The sequence below is a fragment of the Hyaena hyaena genome, unplaced genomic scaffold (assembly GCF_003009895.1).
Source record: "Hyaena hyaena isolate Hyena2069 unplaced genomic scaffold, ASM300989v1 scaffold_840, whole genome shotgun sequence".
Classification (NCBI taxonomy): domain Eukaryota; kingdom Metazoa; phylum Chordata; class Mammalia; order Carnivora; family Hyaenidae; genus Hyaena; species Hyaena hyaena.
The window spans coordinates 650,462-655,630 of record NW_024081475.1 but is presented as its reverse complement, the minus strand read 5'-3'; the positions used below and the strand labels follow the sequence as shown (position 1 = coordinate 655,630).

Sequence of the window (5,169 nt, the reverse complement as noted above, 5' to 3'; positions counted from 1 at the left end):
AAAAAAAAAAAAAGAAAGAAAGAAATGGCTTGGACCTGTCCATCCAGAACACAGGGAGTGCCTTTGGGGACTTTGGGATTGACAGAGGTTTTTTTAACAATTTTTTTTAACTCATTTCTTTGAAAATGACACCCAGCGCAGAGCCCAACACAGGGCTTGAACTCACAACCCTGAGATCAAGACGCGAGCTGAGATCAAGAGTCAGATGCCTCACCGACCGGGCCACCCAGGTGCCCCTGCATTTAACAGTTTTAACGAGCTATTTGTTAGGTAGTCGTTTCTGAGTTGTTTCTTTCCCCCTGAACTCTTTTGATCACTTTGACCTATATCCCGTACACACCAAGGATGCAGTGGAAAGAAAACCTGCATCCAAGTGCAGGATTAACGGCAAGGCCAGCCAAAGTGCCTCTTTGGGGCCCTAGCACAGTGGGCTTCAAAACCCCAGCCCAGAAGAGAGGTTACCACCTCTGTAGAGTGGTCAGGGTCTGGCCATCAGACCGTCGCCAGTGACGCCCACGACTTCCCCATGTGGCAGGTTTATTCGCCTTTCATAGGGTCAGCTCTACTGCTAGTCCAGCAACTCGCTAACTACACAGCAGGACAAGAAGCTAATCCTGCATTCGAATCTTCCTGAGCAAGGGCTCACCTCCCTCAAGTGGTGGTCTGGGTCAGTGGTCAGGTAGGTCCCAGGATGGGGTTGGGGGGGGATGTGGGACACACAGACCCCCGCTGAGGGAGTTAGCACTGCACAGCTCTGCCTTCCGCAGGCAAAATGCAGACCAAGACTTTTGGCATTTCAAGAGAAACTGGAAGTGCTGGTTTTTATTGAAATCGTTCGGTTTTTCTTTTTTAAAAATTTAAAAATTTTTAAATCTTTTTTAAAAATTTAAAAATTTTTAAATCTTTTTTAAAAATTTAAAAATTTTTAAATCTTTTTTAAAAATTTAAAATTTCACTTAAATCCAAGTTAGTTAATGTATAGGGTAATAACACTTTCGGGAGTAGAATTTAGTGATTCATCATTTACATTGAATACCCAGTGCTCATCTCAACAAATGCCCTCCTCGATGCCTATCCCCCATTGAGTCTACCCCCCTCCCCACCAGCAACCCTCAGCTTGTTCTCTGTATTTCAGAGACTCTTATGGTTTGTTTCCTTCTCTGTTGTTATCTTATTTTTCCTTCCCTGCCCCTATGTTCATCTGTTGTGTTTCTTAAATTCCACATCTGAGTGAAATCACGTATTTCTCTTTCTCTGATGACCAATTTCCCTTAGCATAATACCCCCTGGTTCCATCTTTCTTTTTCTTTTTACGGAATCTCTACCCCTAATGTGGGGCTGGAACTTACAACCCCGAGATCAAGCCACTTGCCCCACCAACTGAGCCAGCCAGGTGCCTAAGATCTTTTGGTTTTTCACGGTTGACCCATAATTCAATGGCTTTTTACAACACTGTGCATGCACACCATCACCACCTTCACATCCCCCTCTCTGCACCTCACCCTTCCTTCTGATGCTGGGGACAACACATGAACCAGTCAAAGGCCACCCTCCTCACGTGAGTAAACAATGGGGACCCTGGATAAATAGGCCACACTGCAAGTGTGGTCTTTGGCTAGGATTAAATGGAAAGCCCATGACTCATGACAGGGGCAAAGATGGCCTCTGCAGGCCCTGTTCCCCTAGTGTTACCCCCCCTCAAGTCAGTGCCATCCATCCTCTGATATGTACGATAGCTGAGACTCCCTGGGCACCAGGGCTGGCAGGCTGTTCAACTCATCACTTTTCTCTGCGCTTGACAAGAGTCAGGGTAAAAACCCCTTCATGCAATTTACTCCATGTGGCCAGTTACTCCATGCTTGTACAGACACACCCCCTGCCCAAAAAACCGGGCACAGAAAAATGTGACTCCTGGAATGCCAGATTCTTTTTTTTTTTTTTTATTTCTAGGAGAGAGAGAGAGAGACAGTGTGAGCAGGGGAGGGTCAGAGAGAGAGGGAGATACAGACTCTGAAATAGGCTCCAGGCTCCGAGCTGGCAGTCAGCACAGAGCCCAACGTGGGGCTCGAACCCACGAACCGCGAGATCATGACCTAAGCGAAAGTCGGATGCTTAACCGACTAAGCCACCCAGGCGCCCCAAGGAATGCCAGATTCTTTACAAAGCAACCGAAAGGGGCCGCCTGGGTGGCTCGGTTGGTCAAGCAACCGACTTGGGCTCAGGTCATGATCTCACGCTTTGTGGGTGTGAGCCCCACATCAGGCTCTCTGCTGTCAGCACAGAGCCCGCTTCAGATCCTCTGTGTCCCTTTCTCTGTCTGCCCCCTCCCCAAAATACAAAAACATAAAAAAAAAAGTGGGTGGCTACGGAGGCTTCACTCTAAAGTGGGCGGGTTTAGGGGCGCCTGGGTGGCTCAGTTGGTTAAGCATTGGACTTGGGCTCAGGTCATGATCTCACAGCTTGTGGGTTCAAACCCCACATCAGGCTCTCTGCTGTCAGCACAGAGTCCGCTTCAGATCCTCTGTCCCCCTCTCTGCCTGCCCCTCCCCCAGCAAATAAACATTTACAAAAATAAAATGGGTGGGTATAGAGGCTTCACTCTAAAGTGGGAGGGTTTAGGGGTGCATGGGTGGCTTAGTTAAGCGATCGACTTGGGCTCAGGTCACGATCCCACGGTTTGTGGGTTCGAGACCCCTACACACACACACTTCCCCCACCCCCCGCCCCTTCAGGCTCTGTGCTGAAAGCTCGGAGCTTGGAGCCTCCTTCGGATTATATGTCTCTCTCTCTCTCTCTGTTTCTCGCTCTCTCGTCCTGCCCCTCCCCCACTTGTTCTATCTCTCTCTCAGAAAAAAAAGTTTTTTTTTTTTTTTAAAACAGGCAGCCGAAAAGTCAGAACTTGGGGGAATCCCAACCAGATTAGCCCATGGGCTGGTTTCCTCAGCAGGAACGCTGACCCCACCCGCAGCACCGCCCAAATCCGGCGACAGCACCAACTTCCAAAGTTACCTCAGAGGCACGTGGGCAAACAGCCCCAAGTGGGCGCCAGCCTTGAGACCTTACTCTCAAACGAGAAATAACACACACCCCCAAACCCCGAAAAGGCCCCCAAGGCCCCCAGCGCCGCCGAGGCCAAACGTGCCCCGGGAACCGCTCCCTTCCGACAAAACGGCAAAAAGGGCAGGACGCCACACGTAAAGGCGTCGTCGCCGCGGCCCCAGGGCCGAGGCCGCCCGATCCCCGCCCCCCCCCCGAGTTCGGGGGCCGCAGTTTCTCCCACAGCTCCCGCCTCCCCGACCCGCTTCTTCCCCCCCCCCACCGCCTCGCTGACCCCCCTCACCTCCCCGGCCCCCCTCACCTCCCCGCGCTCCCGCATCCCCCCAGCTCGGACCCCGGTGCCTCGCGCCCCGTGAGGGAGTCCGGCTCTCCCGGTCCGACGGGGGAAGGGACTAGCCACCCCGCGCCGCCCCCCGAACACCTCAGGCGAGACTCTCGACAAGTCCCTCAGCGCCCGGTCACCAGCGGGGCCCGCCGAACGGGACGGGCACGGGCGAGGCGGGGAGGGGGGGAGCCCCGGCCTTCCTTCCCCCCACCCCCCCGGCGTGGCGAGCGAACCGAAGAGGGCACCTTCGATCTCCGGGGGCGGGAAGCCGCTGCCGGCGCACCCCAGGGGAGCGCCTCGAGTGACCTCTGCCGGAGCCGCCGCCTGAGGGAGCCCCTGGGCGGGAGCCTGAGCGCCCCCTAGTGCGGCGCCGGGCCACGCGGAGGCGCGGCGCGCTCCACGAAGGAGGGAGAGCACCAGCGGGTAGAGCCCGGGCGCATCTCTGGAAAGCCCGACTCTGGGGAGCAGGGGGGGGAAGGGGGGAGGCAGGCGCGCCGGCTCGGCTCTCCCGTGCCTGCCTTCCCCAATCTCGGCCGAAGGTCCCGCGTGGCCCCGCTGGCGTGGTACCTGAGCCGCCCCCCCCATCCCCACACCCCCCCCAGGGCCGGGGCGGCTGGCCGAGGCGCAGCGGGACGTGGCTGCCCGTCAGCGAGCGCAGCGGAAGGCATTTACCAGGAACCTGAGGAGCCGCTGCGCCTCCGCTTCGGTCTCCGCTGAGGTAACGGGACCGCCGCCGCCGCCGCCGCTTCCCAGCCGCCGCAGTCGCAACCGCCAACGCTCTCGATCGCTCCCTGCGACCGTGGCCCGCGAGGCCAGCTGTTGAATGGCCGCGTCCAAGTCGCCGACGCAAGCGCGCGCCCCGCTGCCAACGCCCCGTGCGCCCCCTCGCCCCGCTGCGGCCCGGGCGAGCTCGCCGCGGCTGCTTCGCGGCTCCGGGCTCCAGGCAGCGGGCTCGCGCGGCCGCCCGCTCCCTCCGCCCGCTCCCTCCGCGCGGTGGGCTCGCGCCTAGCCAATTGCCAGCCCCCGCCGGCTCCGCCCCCTGGCTGCGATCCCTCAACTCGCCCTCAGGACCAATGGCAACAATGGGCTAGTCCCGCCCCTTCGAATCCCCCGGGGCCAATCGCCAGCTCCCGAAGACCCGTTCAAGTAACCCCGCCCCTCTCGTGCGGCAAAGCTGCAGCCAAAGTTTATCCCACTGCGCGGTTGCTCCTGACGATTGAGAGGCTTTGCCTGGGCTTCCCCCACCCCCACTCACCCCCCCCTCCCCGCACCAAGTTCAGTGATTTCAAGGCTGCAACCCACCTGGTCTGCCGACCCCCTCCCCACGCGACCTATTCTTCAGAATAAGCGAATACTTCAAAAGCTAATGAGAGGGGTACAGTCGTCCACCTCATCCCTGAGCAGAACCGCTGTGAAATGTACACCGGCCTGGCCACAACTCACACATCACAGGGTCAGCAAGAACCTCGAAGGTCATCCACTGACTGTCCCCGCACTGCTCTAAGTATTGTTGTGTTTTGTTGTTGTTCGTCCCCTGTACAGGGGCTCTGCCCTATGGGCTGGACAACTTCCAGTGACAAGCACTTACTGGCACCACTGGACCGCCACTGGGGTCGCGTTAGACTGAGCGAAACCGGCCCACTGGTAAACTTCTGCCCCCTTGAAACCACACAAAGTCAGCTTGGCCCCTCTTCCCACGGGGGTCCAGCAATCTGAAGACAAGTCTGGTCCCACAGTTCTTCCAGGCTCTCTGTTGCCCCAAAGAACTGAGTCGAAGTCACTTCTTG

General features: G+C 57.3%; 1 protein-coding gene across 1 annotated transcript in view; it reads right to left on the bottom strand.

Annotated features, from left to right (window-relative positions):
• The window catches only part of LOC120222126 (A-kinase anchor protein 17B), a 28,601-nt gene extending 24,944 nt beyond the window's left edge, over positions 1–3,657 (bottom strand). The window contains exon 1 of the mRNA XM_039219825.1: positions 3,628–3,657. The gene's annotated coding sequence lies outside the window, so the exon portion shown is untranslated. The remainder of the gene's footprint in view (positions 1–3,627) is intronic.
• Positions 3,658–5,169: the final 1,512 nt, after the last annotated feature.